The 21,891-nt window shown below is 42.5% G+C and overlaps 1 protein-coding gene across 9 annotated transcripts in view; it reads right to left on the bottom strand.

Annotated features, from left to right (window-relative positions):
* The window catches only part of ATXN1 (ataxin 1), a 212,363-nt gene that overhangs the window by 101,017 nt on the left and 89,455 nt on the right, over positions 1-21,891 (bottom strand). For 4 of the 9 annotated variants that reach the window (XM_056332313.1, XM_056332312.1, XM_056332309.1 and 1 more), the window contains one exon: positions 5,169-5,259. The exons of 3 other annotated variants lie outside the window; for them this stretch is intronic. The gene's annotated coding sequence lies outside the window, so the exon portion shown is untranslated. Of the gene's footprint in view, positions 1-5,168; positions 5,260-9,797; positions 9,940-18,096; positions 19,447-21,891 lie in introns of those variants that run through there. 2 more of the 9 variants (XM_056332314.1, XM_056332316.1) reach the window with 2 other exon arrangements.

The following is a 21,891-nucleotide window of genomic DNA, read 5'->3' as shown; positions in this document are numbered from 1 at the left end:
GCAATAAACGTAAGAATTTCGTGTGCACATAAATGTAAACCTAGACCACATCTGCTGATAAAGCGAAGCCTTTGTGCTTGCACAACTGCCGTTAACTGTACACAAAATACTTAAGTTTCATGAATTCTACATTCAAAAGCTGACCTGCAGTCTGCCCAAGGCAACCCACGTGAATGGCACACTCAGCAGAATTGCACATTAAAGACAGAGGGGAAACAGACTCTGCTATAATACAAAATCAGACTGCTAGGAAAGTGAATCATTTGTGCAACTGCTAAACGCTCAGAGTATTTTGGGCACACTACCACACCAGATTAAAACACGTCTAGTCGGGGTCTCATCTGAAAGGCAGTGCTAGGTAACAGGTTTGTGTTATTTGCCCCTTTCATCACAGGCTCAAGCGAAACCGGTGCCTTCAGGACTGTCATACTCCACTATTAAACTTTTCTTTTTAATTAATCGAGGCTACTCTGCTATTTGCAGATTTTTACATTCCTGCAACTGCATTAATAGCTTGGAGGAGAGTGTACGTGTGTATGCACGTCATTTCTTCCCAAAATCTCTTGGGAAACTTAAGCTGTAGGTCTTGGCCATCAGCACTCATACTTCTTCTCTGAAGATAACTGAATTCTGATACAGTCTTCTAATTTTAACTTATTTCTTGGGGAGATACTCCCTCTTTACATGCATACATGTCAGACACAGATCGTGTTCTAGCAGAGTTCCCTTGGTTAATTATTACCAAATCGTTTGAAGGTTTCTCCATCACAGATCAGGTATAAGCAGCCAAGACCTACCTAATCTCTAGACTGTTTCATTTTGAATGGCATAAATGACCTTGGGCCAGCTTATTTCCATGTTGGTTCATGCTCTGCTTTGCTGTGACCTTCCCCTGAAGAAGACAATTCAGGACCCTCTTGTCCCAAACACACTCATCTCCTTTTTCACATTTTTTCCTATTTCAAGTCTACCATAACTGACCTATAGGCATGAAATCCACTCCGCGATGTGACAGCAACCCTTTCTACAGCCTGAATTTAATCATTATTATTTACACAACCATTATTAACATTATTAACAACAGCAAAATATTTTAATTTACACTGCTAGCAAATTCAATTTTCATGTCTATAAACAACAGAATTACGCATACAAACAGACATTTACTCTTAGATGCTGGGCTTGGAGACACAAACAGAGGAAGTGAATTTCATAGTTGGCCCAATGGCATCTGTACCTAATACTGGAACCTCAAGTTAAGCAGAAGTCTGTGGTAATTTTCAGTTATCCAGTACATTCCTAGTTCATGACTAGTTAATTAAAAAAAAAAAAAAAAAAAAAAAAAGACAGAGAGAGAGAAGGAAAAAAGCTTATGTTAAAACTCATACCCACATTTCAAAGACCTAACTGTATTGCAAGGTGCACAGTAGATCATGCTCAGAGTATTTAATGCCTAAGTATCAATCAAGAATTTTGGGTGTTTCTGCTCAGGGATGCTTAATTTTGTGATCCATGTGGAAGGCCACCCCTAACAGAAAAAAACCCAACAACAAACCTCTCTGCAACAAAAACGAAAAAATTTAAGTTGGAATCCAAAGATCTTTGGATTGAGAAGTGCAGTGGTATTGCACAGGCATTGCACAGACCCCATCTACTGGCTTTTCAGAAGACTGAGAATTGTAACAGTGGCAAGGCGAGTTTACCTGGCATTGTTACCAAGCAATGCTTGTGAGTTTCGTGCTTGATGAAGATGCAAGAGACAACCACCTACCCCAGGTAAGGCACAAAGCAAACCAGAACTGATAAAACTATTCAGAGCCTGCAATGATACAAACACAGGTCATAGGCTAAAAAAAAAGTCACCCAAATCATTACAGCACCTTGCATGTTCCAACAGAAACATAACAGATGAGTTGGAGGAGAAAATATTCCAGCTGGCAAAGGCCTTGGTTGTGCTGCATGCCCACTGTGGGGCCTGCCTTGCTGTCCTTAGGCACAGGGGTAACGTCCAGCAGAACACATATAAGTAGCAGATACGCACCCACTGCAGAGACTTTGGTCAGCGCTGCCACTGTGCCACCACTGCAGCATGTGGCGAGCAGAGCCACTCTAACTTTTAATTCAAGAAGGCTGCACACCACTTCATTAGAAGGATTCCCAACAGACTTCAGTCACCAAGTCAAAAAGGCAACTTGAGTGACACTGTGGCAATCAGGATGTTTGACCACGGCAAATCAAAGAATCTGCTCAGCTCTTCTGAAAGCTACCCAAAGCCAGTGCCGTCTCCCACTCTCCTAACAGTCTGCAGTGCTTGAATAGCAGATGGCAAAAAGTACTGAGATTAAATGCAGTGCTAACAGCAGCTGGGAACACTATTTTTGCCCCTGCAGTGCCTAATTGTCACACTTTTTTTCCCAACAGTCAATCTGTAGTCTTATGAGATAAGATACATTGAAATCTGTCAATACACTCTTTATCTTAATGTGAAACTTTTATGGGCAGGTAGGCTGTTACTGACAGTCGGATTGAAATACATGGTGGTCCACGACTGTTGTGGTTCAACCCCAGGCGGTAACTAAGTACCACGGAGCCGCTCGCTCACAAACCCCTCACTCAGAAGGATGGGGATGAAAATCGGAAAGGAATGTAAAACTCAAGGGCTGAGGTAAGAACAATTTAATAACTGAAATAAAATAAAACAAAACCAATAATAATAGTAGCAGTTACAATGAAAAGGAAGGAGAAGGGGACCTGGCAACAACTAAAAACATCGGTGTGCTATCAACATTATTCTCACACCAAAGCCAAAACACAGCACTGCACCAGCTACTAAGAAAATTAACTCCATCCCAGCCAAAACCAGGACAATGATGCGGATTCGGGCGAGTCTCAATGTCTTTTCACTTGTGACCTACCCTGGATTTCAAATTAGTTTCTTTAGGAAGCACTTGGTTCTTAATATGCCAGTGCTTTGTCACACAGAAGCATAATAGATATGTTTTCTAGCAAAAGCTGAAATCACAGAAATTTTATTTGCATATAGGGTCAGAGCTGTTTTGAAAACAGACTTTTCAGTTATCTATGATGTTTGGAGGAACTCACTGTTGCAGAAAGAAAATACTATTTTTCCTTCATTTGCTACTGTCCCCATCAGGACCAAAGTCTGCCTTTGCATCCAGTGCAACTTCAGCCGAGTGTCCTGGAGTGAGAGTGATGCAACACATTAAATGTCCAATTTTCAAATAATAGATCTAATTTATTTTTAAAATACTGTCTTTACTCAAAGCATTTAAAATCAACCATTTGATAAGAGACCACTGTCGATGTTGACCCCTTGTTTCCGTTTTCTGTGCTGAAGTTGTGAAGGTATACCATTTTAAGCTGTACACCAGCCAAGGAGAGCACAGTGATGGGAAACTGGTATTTGTGTTTTGTCAGTACCAGCAAAGGTGTGTCTGCACAAAGCTGTGATAACTGTCAGCACCTCAAAGCAATGTAGATCTTTGCTTGTTTGTGCACCAGGCAGTCTTAAGAGCTGCAGATCTCTTGCTTCTAAGCACTAGTATCTCTAACTTCAGCTATATAAGCTCCTCAAATTAAAACAGCATATTCATCAATTTCTAGGAATACCACAGTCTGGATGACACATTACTCCCGTGTTCGGTTTCTTCTGGACACAAAGGCGTCCTAGAGGTCTTAAAACTGAGCCCTTCTTCAGCTCCAACTGGAGCGGGACCAAGTGTCCAGCACTGGCACCAGACCCACGGCAGTGCCAGAGCATTTCAGAAACGAATCCAAGAGCTGGGGAGGTGTTTTTAGGAACCCTTTGCAGAAGGCACTTCTGCCAACAAGGTTCGGCGCAGTTTCTGCTGGTGACTTGAGAAGGCATATTGAATGTCAACTGGTATGTTTATCTTCTTTAAACACTGAACTTCCTTTCAAACAACGTCTAATAGGTCAGGTTACTGGTTTAATACAAATGGAAACTGATCAAAAGACCTAAGATTATTTGGCTGGCTTAACTTGAAACCTTTTCCTGCTTTAGTTTCCATGCAAAATATATCAAAAGAGTATTCCTATCAATGGAAAGCCTATAAACTAAGTATTTAAGGCAATGGGGAAAACTGGGTTGTGGAGAAAAAAACCCAGCCCCCACCCAGACCAACTTAAGGACCAGCTCCACAGATTTTCACAAGAGCTACTCTGGAAAATAAAACTCGGGAACCACGCTATGTAAGGACATTTGAAAATGTTATTCCTTATCCACAAAAGGCAGTTTCTTCACAGTTGCCATCACGGTTCATTTGGCTAGGGACAAAAGTGGCTGGCAAACTAGCGTAAAAAAAGTAAATACTGGCATTTTAAGTGCTGTCTCTAAGCAAAGATAAACAGCAGTGGTCAAACGACAACTGGCCAACTCTCTCTCCATGCATATTTGAAGGGACAATGGCTGGGAACCACCTGGATGACGGCTGTCAATCCATTTAAACGTAGAAATGCTTTCATGATTTCACGGCAGAACAAGTATTTCTTTTTGTCTGCACACTTTTTAGTAAACATGAACAGTAACTACAGAGCAGAACATAGATGCCCATTAACAACACCAACAACAATTACTGCTATGTCTAAGAATCAACAAAAAACCCACATACCAGTGTATTCCAAAGGCATTCGCTCACAAAGCAAACTCACTCCACGCAAGCCCAAGCACAGAAACCTGATAGTATCTCATGATTTATGTTCTCTCAGCAGGTTGTACTGGGTCCTCCAGATTCCGGGCTTGCCTTTGAAAGCAATTAAGTTTCTAGCACTTCTGGGAGCAACAAAAGCTCTTACTACAAAAATCTGCGTGCTGCACTCTCGCCGAGTCTGCAGCCTGGCAGACTGAAACAACAGCACTGAGAGGTGTGAACTTCCCCCACTTAACTCATCTGGGAGTGTTAGTCCACAAAGGGCCATCTCTAAACTTTGAAGCTATTTCCAAATTATATCTTTGTCCAGCACCCAAACACCCAGCTGCTGCTGTGACCTGGAGAACACTTGCAAAGCCCTCTCTCAGCCTGGAAAGAAAAATCCCTTTCTGCACCAGCCCGCACACAGGAAACACTGCAAGTTCAGCTACTGTGAACCATTCTAATTACTCAGCAAGACAAAGTATCCTTACTTACATTACGGCATGTCCAGAAAACACGATGAAACCTGGATCCTGCTGTGCAGCACCTGCTCCATGGAGTTTACAGCTTGCAGAGTAAGCTGTACCTAAGGGAAGGCAAGGGCAAGACACGCATGTACAGAAGTGAGCAACAGGCATTTCACGCTAATCTGTGAACGCTGCTTTTGAATTATTACAGCACATGAATGCTGCCTGATCAAAAAATAGGTCTGTGGTATGCCTCTGACTGAATAAAACAGATTAACAGCAAAGTCAAATTACTAAACACATGGCCCCAACAACAAAAACTATTCAGACTGCCTGGACAAGGCACAGCATCTTTACCTCCTCAAGAAAAGAAAAAGCCCAAGCCATTTCCCATCACTGTGCTTGCTCTACCTGTGCTACAGACAGAGACAATCTCGTGAAGCCAGAGCAAGAGCAGCAAGATGGGTTGAGAAACAAGGCAGCTGGGTGCATGGACCGACAGGCTCTGCAGCAGCTGCCCAGACCGCCAGATCTCAGACCTGAGTAAACACAGAAGGGCAACTCCTTCCAGGCAGGGTGGTGAGCCGCCTCGTTCACCACACATCCACTGGCCTAATAGCACACACAAGGGCAGTTACTAAGGAGTCGCTCTTACAGGGGGAGTTCACACGTCATTTACTCTGTGGCAAAACTTGCCAAGACCAACGTTTTCTCATGTCAACTTCTTTCTGCGCCTTGAAATGCTGCATGTTTGGGTTTCAGAGTTGCTGAATCCTCGTAACTCTGAAATCAGCTGGAGCAATACCTATTCAGCACCCCGGGAAGTGACCAACAGGTGCTGTGATAATTTTGTTTTTTACTTGTCAGTGTACCCATTTCCTCTGCTATACAGTAAGACACTCAACTCCTTGAACACTGTGCAAGCAAGCAACACAGACAATTTCAAATGGTGTCATTTTCAAAACGATTTAAGCCTAGTTATGAGAGTTAACCCAGCTCTATTTCCTTGCTGACATCATCTGTGGTTTCACAGCCTTATTTTTTTGTATCTCTCACTCACCTGTTGCTATGCAAGGACTTACAAATATAGGGAAATGACTTATCAGGGAGACCTGGACCAAGAATGACTTTCTATCAATCAGATTTAGAAGACTTAAGACATAAAAAACATTTCCCCTTTGTCTCCTTGAGTTAAAGATGCAGTCATTTTCAGCAACCAGAGGTAAGCACTTTCAGAGACAGAAATCTGCTTAAGAAAGCATGCTGGCAGAAGTGTAAAATGCTTTAATGTCCTTTAAGCCCTCTTTAAAATGCTTAACATCTTTTGATAGAAAGTACTGAGCAACTGCAAACTTGGTCACAAACAGTTCGTTACACATGCATACACAGACATGGCAAGAATGTTAAGTCAAAAACTTAAAGACAAGGAAATACCAGAAATATGGCCAATTGTTCAACACCTCATCTTCTTTCTTAAGTTTATGATCACATAGGGGTTTTTTTCACAGGAAATGGTGCCATTCGTGGTATAGTAGAGTTGGTGTTACTGAATAAGCAACACTCAGTAGTTTGCTTCATTCTCACTATTAAAATTGGTCCTAAAACCCATGCTTTAAAAACAGAACAAGCTATTTCCTTATGGGTTATTTTCTGGCTGTCACCCTATTACCTAACTGCCTGATATACTAAAATTAGCACATGCTCGCAACATCCCTGTAAGAAGGATTTTTCCCCATTGCACAGACTGAACTGAGACTCAGAGACTTAGGTTGTGGACAAAGGTCCCTTCCAAACACAGCTACGCCACTCGATGAGGTTTTCCTCCCACACACATGCTTGGCACCAGCTGCCCCTCTTCCTGTGATGACTGTCTCCCTTCAGAAGTGCTAGCAGTCTGGTGTAAAAGCGTTTTGTAATCCGTTATGGTGAAAATAAACCGGAGCGGCTACAAACTACTCTTCATGCTCTTTTATGCTAACCCAGTTTTGCCTCCAACAGCTGGGGAGAACTCGCTCCACCCCAGAGCAGACCTACAGAGGGTCATTTCCAAGGGGAGGTGCAGTGAGCATGTCGAAGCTTGTGCTGACACAGGCAGACCCAGAAGAGGACATGTGCACATAAAACCAGAGCAAAATCATTACCAGGGCTGAAACTTTCAAATGGAAACAAACAGACCTCTTCCACTGGAGGCACTAACATTACTGCGAGCAGGAGCAGAGGACTGGACCTCATGTGAACCAGAACTGCAGGGTTAAGACACGCAGTGTGCATTCGCAGATTCACGCTGACAGCACAAGAACAGTAAGACTAAGGGATATGAACAGGTAGGAGGAGATACGCTCACACGAGGTACTACTGCCAGCAAGACACTTGCTGCACCCTCTTGGAGATTACTTCACCACTGAGCTGCTTGTACAAACTGCATGAATGCTCCTCATCCACTTCAGTGCAAAGTTACACACTTGGAACAGACTTAGCAGCAGTTTAAGCTAAACTGTGTGGTTTCACACCAGGGTTTTTGCACTGACCCAGACGGACAGCACCTGCATAGTTCAATCTGCTGTTTCAGTAGGGCTGTGAGGCTGTATCAAGTGCTTGGACTATAACAAACAGAGGTGCAATGATCTTCTATCTTCACACCAGACGGGACAAGCAGCACCCAACTGCAGCCTCAGGAGTCACAAACTCCATCTCAATGTACAGAACAGAAATTTCCCTCTGACCTTTCCTTCTGTGGCTTCTGCTGCTTCCCTCATCAGACTCTTCACCCCAGTTTCCTCCTGGGACCTCATCTTAATAACAATCCCATCACAATGGCTCCAAAATGCTGTCCCCACACTTAGTGATTTGAGCCAGAATTGCCCCCACATCTCCTTGTTCAGACAGTTCCATGTTCCCCAACATTTCTCCTGAGCACATGTCCCATAGCCTGTATTTTCTCTCCATCACCTCCTGCTCCACCCTGTCTGGGCAACCAAGAGCTTTGCTGAAAACGCAGGAGGACATCTCCTCCCTCTGCCTTCCTACGCTTAGGTCCACAGCACTCCTAGGGAGACACATCGAGCGGTATCAAAGCAAGTCCTTCAGCTTTGACATACAGTATGCTCAGTGCAGCACCACCTAATGAGCTCCTGCTGTGTAGGTACAAAATGAGCCATTTCAGAGTTTATAAACTGACTGACGCTGGACAAATCTTCCTGCAAATGAGAAGGCAGATACCCAATACCAGGGCAACTCTACAGCCCAATTCCAAATATCCACACCCAATTTTGAAGGTGCTACACAGCTACTCGATGACACAGCTGGCCAATTTTTTTTAAAAAAAGGTACAAAAATGCAAGGGTTTGTATCTTGTTATCAAGACAACCTAAATCATTCACATTAAAATGTAAAAAGGAAGAACAATCAATAGGAAACTGCTACCAAGTTGGAAAAAATGTCACTTTAAAAGATTATCTTGGGAAAATGCTAAAAGTTGTGCGAGGTTGATTGTTGGCAGTTCAACCAGCTTTTCTTAAATCACTTGCTATTTCCTACAGTTATAACTGAGAAAGTCCCTTAAACAAATCTATGGTGTAGAATAAAAATAAAAGAAGATTATAGCCTCCAGTGATGTCTGGACATAGCTCAACAGGAGAAATACAGACTGTAATAAAGACTCTGCCTATTAACAGCACAATAGATGGTGAATGCAGAAGTCAAGACATCATTATGTGCAGAGATTTTTTTGATTCAGATATGCAAGAGACAGGAAATCCAAGTGTCACAGTCACAGCCTATTTACAAAAATTAGAAGGAAGTGTTGATTGGTTTCTATAGGCACAAACATTGATATTCACACTAGAATCAAACAATTGTTCTTATGACTGGAAGCAAGGTCAACTCCGATCATTGCAGTTCAGCAGACACTGAAAGCCAGCAAGAAAATCCTGTTGATACATAACCTTCACCATTTAAGAGTCAGATGATTCACCTACAACAAAGCAAATAAGATTACTTTAAAATAAACATTTAGTTCCTTCTTCACAAAAGTATGTAGGTTTTCAGCAGATGACTCAAATGTGAAAGTTTGTGGTCTTTGCTCTGGCAGCTAGGCAGGCTGGATTCTGATCCACTATGCAAATTACTCAAGTGTTTTTCCTTTTCTAGGGTGCCAGTTGCGCCCCTGAAATCTGCTGCAGAGGGGACCACCGCTGCTGCTGAGCCTCAGAAGAAAAGAGCAAATGAGGTATTATACGTTTTTTCCCCAAAGGTTACTACCACCCAGTTTTATGGCATGACAGAGAGAGGAGTTGTAAAGTTGCTTTCTCTTTGTGTAATACTTCCAAAATAGAAGCGAAAGGTCTAATTTCTTAATTTTATTGAAAGAGAGGCAGGCAGATTCTCCCATGGAACATTCCAAATCCATGCTTTGCAGAGCATCCTTTCAAGACCAATGCCAGATCTCTCAGATTATAAGAAAGGTGTACAAGCAGAGAAAAGAAGAAAAATGCAAAACAGGTCCTGTTTACATGGGATCTTTCCCTTTGTGGGATGGCACCTTCCTATCAGCACAAACTTCACTTGTGGCCTTGGTGCTTACTACTTACTCTCCTCCCCACAACAAGAGGCAAAGCATACGTTGGCAGGAATGATTTAAACCCCAGAAGACTCTTACAGAGCAGCAGGCAGGCAGCCTCCAAATGCATGGGCAGAGCAGACCTACAGATGGTCTGATCTCTCAGGCCCTCCACTAGAAACCAGGGAGCTGGGAACAAGTCTTCAAAGGGTCTTAAAGCACTGCTGAGACTTTCTGAAAGCTGAAAGATAAAAGTCAGGGATCTAAGCCCCATCGTACTGTATGACACAAACTTCGTCTTGTTCAGGTGTCTTCAAACATCAACAAGCTCCACCTATTTCTAACAGTAAATATAGAAATACCTGACTTTTACCGTAACAGACTACATCTACACTGGGAGAGCATGAACCATTACCGCCGTGTCTTTGTGACCATGCTGAGAGCTGTATTATAAAGAAAGCCTGTGCATTTTTTTCCCCCCATCTAGACACAGCTTTAAGTTGCTGACTACTGTATTAAGTTGGACTTCCTGGCTCTCATCTATCTGAATCAAACAAACAAGCTCTGCAAACATTCTTGTCTTGTCTTCTGCATTCACCCATTATATAGGTCTATTATACAAACCAAGCTAAACTTTTTCTTCCACTGGAAAGGTAAATATATATATGGAAAGCACCAAAATGCATGCAAGCACAGGTCAGCAGGCTTTCCTAGTAACCCTAAAGAGTTAGGCAAGATCAAAGAAGCAGCAAGGAAAATGGAAACCTTCCTCCAACTGGAGAGGAAATGAAACTAAGCCAAACCAAGAGTATTCTACCAAAGTCTCATGGTAAGGTCTCTGGCTGGAGAGCTCCATTCCTCCATCTGGTGAATGTCTCTTGACTACAGAAAAAATAAACGCAGTACAAGGGAATGTAGCTGCAACCTGATGCAAGTGCCATGCTGAGCAACAAGTTTACCCAAATCCTCTCACTCACAAGCAGAACTGCTGCCAGAAAGAGCAAACCAAGTCCAAAAATATGCTTATTTTCTGAAAAAGAGTAACTGTTCGGAACATGAGACAAGGCATAGATGTGTATGGCCTGACTTTTATTTCATGGCGCATACTGGAGTGAATTCTGATTCACATGAGGTTTTGATACTCTACCCACCAACACATACATCGCTTGGTGTCAGGCACTTACATCAATAGTTGAGGCAGGTAAGCAGTAACGACTCACCCTCCATGTCCTTAAAATTATATTGATTTTGCTTTGAGTCTTCCAGAAAATCAGATATACAGATCTCTCGTCCTGACAATTCATCAGTCTCTAGACTATGCAGCAAGTCCCCATAATGTTTCAGTTTGGCTAGCAGAGCAGTGAAGAGGCGTGGAAAAAAACCCCCACTGACTAGTGAAGAAATTCAGGGCAAGAAAATAACCCAGAATTACCTGGACTGTGTCCAGGCCTCTTCACAGCTTTATGAAGAAGAATGTTAGGAAGCAGAGGATGTATGTTTTGATTTCAGAGACCCAGTTTCCTGAGTGCAGCATGAAAGAAATGCAGACTACCAAGGGGTGTGAGGAAGATTTCCATCACCGTAATTCAAGAGATAATGCTTTGGTACAAACCCACGTGAGTTCTTCTAGGTTGAGGAGCTACAGCAACTTACGACAGATGAGAATGTCCCTCCCTGTATCTTATGAAACACAATTATTTAAGTTCAGATCATTATGGACTTGCCATAACAGATACCCTAAAACATTAGTAACTTTGGAACAGGAAATCTCAAGGGACAGCCTACGCAGCATGTCTGAGACAGGTGCAGGGCAGGAGAGCAAAGGGCTCTGAAGAAAAGGGAGTTTCCTGGAGCACATGTGAGCATTTAGGAAAAGCATCCTTGAGTCTGAGATCACACCGGACATGGTATGGGACAGGTCTGGGCTCTTCCCCTCTCCCACCTAACTTAGAGCAGGCTTGAACAAGGACAACAGGGTTGTCATTCATGCCATGCATAACTCCCTGGTCAGCAAAACCAGCCCAGGGTTCAGCCTCCACTTCCACACTGCAAAACAGCTCTGAAAAGCTGTAAAGGAGAGAAATCTTGAACGAATACTTTAATCTTTTTATGCTTTTGTTGCACGTTTGGGGCTTTTTATGATATCCTAGAAAGCAGAAAGAGAAAGATACAGAAAAGTTAATGTAAAGGGTCACCTGAAGGTCTGAGTCTCTCAAAACCTGCTGTCTAAACTTGGAAGGCAAGGCCGTAGCTGACAAAGGCAGAGAAAATAAAAAGGAATTTGCATAAGTGGAAGCTTCATGGACACATTGCTCCATTTTGTTTTGAAACAACAAAGCAATTCAATTAAGTGCAGAAGCAAAACGCAGGGGGTGTGCTGTAAGTTAAGAAGATTGGACTTTAGGAGTTGATACACAGCCTGAAGTCTGCTCCACAGCCCTGGGGCAAATTTCACTCTTTGAAGCACTACTTTAGAGGCAGAAACTGTTCGGTGACCTGTCACTGCCTCTTGAGTGCGTAAATGCTCCTAGTCAAGGATGCGAGCGAGCTAACTGAGCTGTGACCACACTGGAAAAATTGGAGCAGAGAGCAACTGAATGCCACTGGCACCAAACAAAAAACACTGGGGAAGGATTCAAGCACAAGGGTGACCTACAGGATAGAATAGTTGCCCAGGATCTGGGAAACTGTCAAACCGCAACATCACTGAGCTCTTACAAGCCTGTCCTTCAGCATTTCTGTACCTCATCTGCAAAATGATGCCAGTATCAGATGGCAGCAGTGAGCACATCTGTGAGAGGTGTGCCCAGGTAGAGGAACTCCTCCGCTTAGTGATATTGCTCCAGGAGTAGGTTGAGGAGTATCAGGGAGTGTGGCAGAGAGTCAGGTAACAGGCACCCAACCTTCCCCGAGACAGGCCCAACACGATACATGATACACATGGTAGAGAGGATTCCCTGTCCTCTCTCCACCTGGCTGAACACAGTCACTTGAGGGACAGGGGGCCATGGTGACAAGTTTCTGCCTGGTGCAGCAGGTTGTCCCCTCTGTGCCAACCCCACCTGCCCCTGTGTAACAGCTGTGAGGCTTTGCAAGTGGAACCCAACAGTAACAAGGAAGACGGTTCATCTAGCATGGAGGTGTTGCCACAGTTAAGTCGGTCTACCCCCTGCATCAAAACTGCTTCCGTAGAGTAAAAAAGGCAAGTTATTGTCACAGGAGACTCCCTCCTGCAGGGAACAGAAGGCCCAATATGCAGAGTGCACACACTTCTCAGGGCAGTCTGCTGCCTCCCTGGGGCCCGGGCTAAAGGTGGGAAGGGAAAGCTTCCTACCCTGGTACGGCCCGCAGATTATTACCCATTACTGATTTTTCAGGTAGGCAGTGAGGAACTTGCAGCAAGAAGTCTGACGGCAATCAAGGGGGACTTCCAGGCCTTGGGATGGCTGGTTAAGGGATCAGAAGCACGAGCGGTGCTCTCCTCCATCCCTCCAGCTGCAGGCGATGGTGAGGGAAGCAGCAGGCAGAGCCAGCAGATTAATACTTGGCTCTGAGCCTGGTGTCACCGGCAGAATTTGGGGTTTTTTGATCACAACACCAGGCCTGCTGGCAACAGGCAAGATACACCTGTCTCAAAGTGGGAAAAGGATCCATGCATAGGATTTCACAGTGCTCACTGAAAGAGCTTTAAACTGGATTGGAAGGGGGAAAGGGATAAAACCAGGCTCACTAGAGATCAGCCGGGGGCAACACAGTCGTGTTTGAAGGAGGGTGTGCTAGCAAGGTTCTTCTGTCTGCCATCTCAGTGGAAGTAGGGGATGGAGATCCATGTAGCAGCAAAGACACAAGGATTATTGATGTGTTAGAAACCACAGAAGCACCTAAGAATGGCCACATATTAGAAAGATTAGATTGGATATTAGGAAATATTTCTTCATTGGAAGAGGCTGCCCAGGGAGGTGGTTGAGTCATCATCCCTGGATGTATTTAAAAGACGTGTAGATGCAGTGGTTAGGGACATGGTATAGTGATGGACTTGGCAGTGCTACGTCAATGGTTGGACTCAATGATCTTAAAAGTAATTTCCAACCTAAATGATTCTATGATTCTAAAACAGGGGTAAGAGCAGCTGCCTAGCTCATACACAGCTGTGGGAATGAAACCATAAAGGAGAGCAGAGCACTCAGAAGCTGGGCTGACAGCTCAGTGAAGAATGGTTCCCCCTGCAACCAGAGCCTCTTCCTGTCTTAATAGACAGGAATTTAAATAATAAATTAAATTAAGAAACTTGAGTTTTTAAGTGGTTGCACCCCACTACAGAAGCTTGCTTAAAAATGAAGACACATGCTTAATCCCTGGGACAGAGACTGTGTGTGAGAGATTTTCTGTTTCCTTTGGCATCACAGGATTAAAGTAATTTCCTTCTTTTCATGATTTGCTCACAATTTCAATTATCCACATCTAGATTTATTGCACACTTAGAAAAGAAATACTGTTGAAGGGACCACATCCATCAAAGTTCTTATTTCATCCCTCTGAAACCTGAAATTCTCACTAAGGCACAGCATGAAGGATTTCCAAGCATAAGGCCCTTTTCACATAAAGAACTGGACAGATTTTAACATCTTAACTACTTTTAACAGACTGTAAGATCTTACACATTAGGAGTCCCCTAGACATTATGCAACATTATCCGTAAGCAAATACTGTAGGAAAACGGATCTGATAAGTCCATGAAACAGGGAAATGTATTTCAACAATACAAAGCACATACTCGTAGAACTCAGAAAAAATATATTCTTGCCCATAATACTCATTAGTTTCAAACGCAAGCTACAGGAGAAATTTTTCCTCAAAAAAAAGTGGAAAAGACAGGATCTGACTGAGTGATGTCTCTGATTTCCTAAGATCAATTAATTACAGTACTTAATTAGTCAGATCACTCTTTTGTAGTCTTTTTTTATGAAGTCACAAAATCGTGCAAATGATTAACTTCTTCCACTACTTTCAGTAAGGATCTACTTGAAGAGAAGTCTTTGGCAAGTTCCTCAGTTTAATAGTTATCTTGCAAATGTGCCAGTTTACTAAGGAAAGAGGAACAAAAAAAATCCAGAAAATTCTGACACAAAGCAGTAAACGTGAGGCCAGAAATGCATTAGTAGTTAAGAAGAAAATACCACCAGCAGAACCAAAAATAGCTCTTCAACCATTTGTCTTTGCAAACCTCTCCATTTTTTCTTTCCAGTATCCATGCTTCTCATAAATGAATGTTTCTTACGCTTGCACTGGGGTCTCTCAGAGTCTCTTTCCACTGAGATAAAAATATGTCTTTTTCTCAACCATGTTATCAGCAATCAAAGGAAGCGATTTTATTTCTTTTTTCTTCATGACCTTTTTTGAGTTCTGCCTACTGTTCATCTAAAAGAAAAAGCTGGTCCATGCTTATCACTTTTTTCTTTTATTAAGTATTCTATTGAAAAATGATGCTACCTCTTATTCAAGAATAATGTATATTCAAGCCATCTCCAGTGGGGGAGGAAGGTGGGATGACTAGGCTTTCCTATTGGCAAAACTGTGCCACATACTTTTCTCCCATCTACCAGAACTTCTCCTATCACATCCACCTCTACTTTACTTTTTTCCTTTTTTTTTTTTTAAATGTGACTTGTTATCACAAACAAATATTTTCCTTGGGCTCACAAAAGTCAGCTTTTAAGCTACCCTGACATAAATTGAAATGACGGGCAAAGCAACAATGCAGTAAAACTACCAAAAGTCTCCTGTCAAAGCAAGAGTATGTAACTGCTGGTGAAAGTCTATAAATGCTGTATCTTCTGCAGCATGCTGGCATTTTTTTATAGTTATTCCTCCCCAACAATTAACAGGTGACAGTTTAGTTTTAAAACAAGAGCATTTTATAATCAGTGATACATCTATGCTGCTCAACCATCTGATCTGTCTCAAGGTCACTGTCTTCCGTAACTGGGTAAGGATTACATCATCTGTCCTACTATAGGATGACAATTACATCATTGATCAATACCTAAGATCTGAGCGTTACCAACAAATTCATGTTAGGGATGAGTTACAGCTGGGCAGATACCACAAGATGAAACTCCTGTTTGGTTCAACCCACATCCCCATTAAGACTACATTATAAAACTGTCAACTCTATTACTATTATTTGTATTACAGTGCAAACTGAGAGCTAAGCAAAGGTGGTGTGGAGAAGGTGCCACAGCAGCACGCCCTCTGCAAGACAGAGAAAATGGTCTTTGCTTAGAAGAGCTTGCAGCAGTCTGAGATGACAAGAGCAACGGAGGGTGGAGGAAAGAGGTGTAAGCAGATGGCAGCAGACCACATGTTATTTCTGTAAGCTTTTCGTGGTGATGCAGTTTGAGGCAGTCACATGTTCACCTTCAAGAGGGCTAAGTATTTTAAGCTATTTTAGTTTCCTCTGCCTTGAAACAGACCTGGAGCAAGCAAGCAAGCTACTGTGTCTCAGCAGAAGATGCATGAATGGACAGCCCTTGGGTCTTCTGCTCCCCTGCAGCTGCTTTGGTAATGAAACATGAGGCTCTGCATTCAGTGAGGAAGAGTTCAGCTGAATGGCAGGAGAGTGAGTGAAGGCTTGAACAAAAGAGGATAAAGATGAGGCAGTTACGAGTGAAGTTGAGCAAAAAAGGCTCAGGGAAGAGGGAAAAGCTGGACTAAACAACAAATCAGCTTAGGGTAGAGATTTATATGCATTTTGGGCCCAGAGTCTGTCTTCTGGCTGCTTCTGCCATTGTGCCTCTCTGGCTCAAGTCTCCAGGAAGGGGCAACTGCCTCGCTACCCCTTACGGGAACCTGTTGCAGAGCTGGAGCTCGCTCTGCTCACCTTTGCTCATCCAGGGCTCGAGCAGCCCGCAGAACCAAAGTAACCTGAGCAGAGCCCCACTAAAACATTGCAGCAAAAACACCTACAGGAAGATTTGCTAGAGGGTGGTAACCCACCCATGTGGGGATACAGTAGTAATATACAGTAGTACCTAAAAACACTGACCTACTTGGCTTCTGTACAGGCATACAATGAATGACAGCTCCTGTCTCAAATACGAAGAGCAATACATGAAACAGGAGTCCCAGGGAGATATAATACTAAGCCAACATCTTCACCCCTGGATACACTAAATTAGGTACCAATTCATACTTCAGGACCTACATAGCTGGCCTCCTTCACGGTACTGCTGTGTTCACCCAGAGGCCCATTAATGTGGAGGGTTGCAGGCGACTTGCCTGCTCTGGAAACCAGGCCAGGACTAACCAGATTTGATAGCTCTGACCTTAACAGATAGAGTTGTGAAATGCAGAGAAGACTCTAGCACCAGCGTGGAAATTTTATGAGGTTTCTAAAGCATAAATTAAACGTTGAATCTTACAAATATATACGCTGCAGCTGTATGTCCTGAAATGCCTCTAAGGGCAAGAACTGATTTGGCCATTCAAAATGCTGGATTTTAAAACACTTGATTTTGTAGAGTATAACTGCACAACCTGAAGGACAGGCAACCTTCCCTGTCTTCTACTGTCAGACACAAACAGTGGATATTTACTGCCTATCACTCCATCTTCTCCTTAGAAACACAGAGAGAGAGCGCGGTCGTCTTTAACAGAAGTAGTCAGTAAAAGCATGTCATCAGAGGAGAAACTGCAATGAACTCACTTCAGAGAAGAGGCTTTTTTATTTCAGGTTAGGGCAAAGTACTTAATAATAACTATGTTTTTTCTGGTAGGGCCCACTCCTGTATACCTCTCACCAAGAGGCAGCAAACGTACTGCCTTCAGAGTAAACAGCGAGCAAGGTTTGCCTCTGCGGGGCTCATTACAGGGTAAGGGCATTAGACAGTTTTTCTTGTAATAAATCCTTGGTGTTCAATGCCTCAGATCACATTCACAGCAGCTTTAACAGGGCAGTGCCGTGGGCCTCCAGAAGGTACTTTTTACCCTTGCAGACTAGAGAATAATTACACACGGAGAGGCTAACTCAGCCATCTCCCGTGCCAGGTTTATGCTGAAATAACTCCACTGATTGATGAAATTAAGATGGAATGAGGCTGCAATAATCTAATACTGAATCAGGTCATAAAAAATAAAATCTGCTTTGTCAAAAATGTAGTCGACTCAAGAGATTTCCTCCCTCATTCCCTATGCAGAAAAGCTCTTCTATTTTTTCACACAAAGAATTTTGAAAAAGCAAGACCTGTAGGATTTGGGGCTTTTTTTTTTTTTTTTTTTTTTTTTTTTTACTATATTGTTATGCTCCCTGGGGAAGCTCATCACAAAGTTAAGTGCAAATTCCTCACAGGTAACAGGAAATTAAAATACAATAAGAAAATAATCCATCCATACAGCTTACCATGTAGCTTATCAAGCAGATAAATATGAAGTTAAATAAAAAGTTAAACGCTGCTTCAGTTTCATGACTGCTAGCTCTTTATCCCTGTCTCGGAACCCAACTGTGTTTTGTGGAGGAGGAAACATGTCAGTGCAGCAAGTTTCACCTGCAATGAGAAGCAATTTATTGTGCCTGACTGTGAAAAGCAAATTGATATCATCATCTAAGAGTTTGTATCTCACAAGGGTTGTTTCTGTAATTTGCTTTTCTTCTGGAAAGAACTAAGATTAGAATAACGATGCAAAAACTTGCAACCAATACTAAATTAAGCCAGGTTTCATGATAAGTTGCTAGATGAGGAAGGTTGGAAGAAGATGTATGTATGGCACAAGAAGATGTACAATATGCTTATGAAAAATAAAGCTATTAATTGCTAGTGAGATACCTTAGTCTCAGATATCACGAGAACTCCAAGAAAAATAACCTTTTCCTCTCAAAATGTGTTTCTCATAAGCCAGTTTGTTAATTTAAGAAAAAAGAAGGAAAGAGCAAGAGAACGCAGAAGAAATAATGTCCAGTTATCTGAAAGACAATCTGCACAAGCTCAGCTGAGGAGGAGGAATAAACTGGAAATCCAAAAAACCAAACTAAAAATTAAAGCTTTACCCTGAAGCACCTCACTGTTGGATTCCTTTAAAACACATTTTAAAACACCATCACTTTTCCTAGCAGCAAGGATGACAGTATTTGTATTTTGCTGCTGGACTATTAGCCAGCTAAGGTTAAGAAAACTCAAAAGGATGGGGTGGGACAAGGATTAGGACAGGAATTGCATGCATCTCTGAACATTCCCATTGCTTTACAACTCCCTTGACTGCATAAGGAGAGAAGATGAGACCTTTCCAACAACCAGTTTATGCCTGCTGTGGCAGATCTCTTCACTCTGCAGCCACTGTTTCCAGACAAGCAAGACATAAAAGCGTAAGCACTTACTAGCTCATCAACAAGACTAAACTCCAGCCTTTTACACTGCTGAACTATTATATACAACTCAGGAGCCTCCTACTCCTCAAATCCACTGCAAGCACCTTCCAAAACACTTGCTTTCCACTCTCTCCTCTCGTTCTTTCCTGTCTGATATTTTCAGCTATCCTATACACACTTTACTGATGCTGTTGCTCCCACCTCCTGTATCTTTCTAACCCAAACCTCAACCTGTAGCTCTTTCCCATGTTACTTGGCTTTTCCATTGCTGCTCCTTCTCCCTGCTGATGACCGTTTTTTAGTAATGGGCCCTGTTGGTTTTTTTTTCACTAACACAGAAAACTCAAAAAAATCCTAACAGGAATCTATGGCGCTGATAACAGATTAAAGCATCACTTTTGCCTTTACTTCTTTTAGAAGGCAGGACATGAAAAATATCATCAAAGGCAAGCTAACTGGAATCAGTTTTCAGGACAGATGGCTTGACAGCTCTTCTCGTCCAGTTAAGCACTGGGCTTACAGCACCTCGCTATTGCATGACTTCAGAAAGAAGGCAACTTTAAACTAGGAGATCTTCAGGCTGCGTTGCTCAGAATGGAGCATGGAAAATGCCACACAACTGACTCCTACAGGAAGCCTTCCCATGTATAAGGGGAGGGGATCTAAACCCCACAGCATAAAAAAAAAAAAAAAGAGGAAAAGAGACACAGAGCAATTAAGCATAATGCCCCCAAATGAGACTGCCCATTGGCAGCAACAACACAACTACAGAGAATTTGGGGCTTCTTGGATCTTGGCTACATCGAGCTGTTAAGAGGAAAGCTTTTCTCCTTCCCTAGTTGTGAAGTATGACAAAGCTGTAGAAGGCTGCTGTCCTTTCTCACTTAACCACAGACCTCAGTTAAAGAAAGACGGTAAGTATTGCACCAAAGCGAGAGCAACTGTTCTCTGGGGACACATTATCTATTGAGGCTGGGGGGATGGCTCTTCTGGCTGCCACTTTTTAACAAGGGTTTCACTCTAGCGCATCTCAACAAACTGCAATCTCCTTTCCCGAGTTAACCTTAATCACCAAATGCTGAACACACTGATGACGATGATGAACAGTAAAGTGGTGTAATAGCTCAACCGATGGCTGACACAGTGTGTATGTGACATTACTTCAGCGATAGCAGCCTAGAGCATGAAAATTACTCTTTTCACCCTTTATTCCCTCCCACCCTCAAAATGAGCACCTTCCACTTGCTGGCATGGCAAGAGTGACTTTCAGAGGGAAGGACCCTGGAGAAAGCTGAACTGCACACTGGCAGCCACAAGCAAGGCAGAATTTGCCTTGCAAAATGGCCAGGTTCCCAAAGTCCCAAGTGTGACAGTGCACAGACAGAAATACTACAAATGTGCTTGACAGCACAGAAAGGTGTATCATGCAAGCTGCTCTGACAGCAATGAAAAAAATCAAATATGGCCAACTAACGCTGTGAAAGCCTTTGGTGCAATGGGTAGGGGACTGGAAAAGGCCTTTTTTAAAAAGAGAGAGCAGGGAAAAGGGCATGCAGCAGGGAAATGAAGGTGAACAGAGCAGAATCTTCCTTCATAAAAGGCTTTGATGCTCACTGTTGCTGGGGAAGAAGAACAACTGTACCGGCGTTGTACACACAAGATGTCCAGTTTCTGGATCCAGCCTGCTCTTGTTGACAGCTCTTTCTCACCACCAACAGCAGACTGCAGCAGAACTACTGCCTGTGCTTTCTAGCAGCAAAAGCAGGACCAGGCATATATTCAAATAGGTGCTACGTACTCTCAGTTTTACTCTCAAAGAGCAGAAGCTGGTGGTAGTCAGTAAAGGCTTGTTAAGCATATTCAAATGAAATCAGAGCATTTCTACATGCAATTAATCATGATTTATTTGTTATCACTCCATTCTTCTGCTTCCTGAAACTCTAATTAATAAAGGCCAAGCCTTAATTTGAAACTGTTTTATCTCACATGTTGAACAAAAATGATGGGAAAAAAGGGTTATTATCTAAACCAATGAAGTGTTGGCAAAAAAAAATAATTCTTTGCATCTTTGAGCAGAACAAATGTCTTAGAGAGGTTGGGCAAACTAGGTTAGTTTACAGCAACTTAAGAATTCAGAAGCAAAAGAATTTTTATTTAATAAGAAGCTAAGTGGTGTTTCTGCCATCACTGCTATTAGTCCTCTACTTTCTACTATTCTCTGTTTAATATCTGAGTGTTGTGGTCTCAGAAAGCAAACTAGTTAACTAGTCTCTGAAGCAAAGCAGTGAGGAAAGAAGCACGCCTTGTTTGTGATAAACTAGCTATACATATTTTTGAATCTGTAGTTTGCCTGTTTAAACACATCTCCAGTCGCTCTTTGGCATTTAGAAGGGAGAAAATCCACTTTTATTTTCCCTAATATTTCAAGTCAAGTGCTTAGCAATGAGAAAACCAATGTTATTTCTTAAAAACATTTTAGTCAAATTTAGCAGGAGATAGGGTTGGTGACACTACATTGGTTTTATCAATCATATCGCATCTGCTGAAACACTTTGTTTTCCCTAAAGAGCTTCACCTCGTTACTAAGGGTAGACCCTCTGCACCGAATCCTGGTGAACAGACCATGCCCAAGGACTGTCCTTTGGTACTCCAAAATCAACAAAGAGTGAAAGAAACTGAACTTATTGGCCTTCACGTCACAGATATCCCCTAAAACCGAGTGGGGAGATGCTTTTATTGATACACGCTTTCACAGTGAGATTTCTAAATATGGCGTTTTGACATGGAATAAAAATCTGTAGATTTTAAAAATACTTCCCAAATACCTTTTCC

The sequence above is a fragment of the Falco biarmicus genome, chromosome 3, assembly GCF_023638135.1.
Source record: "Falco biarmicus isolate bFalBia1 chromosome 3, bFalBia1.pri, whole genome shotgun sequence".
Lineage (NCBI taxonomy): Eukaryota > Metazoa > Chordata > Aves > Falconiformes > Falconidae > Falco > Falco biarmicus.
This window is presented reverse-complemented; position numbering and strand designations above follow the sequence as displayed.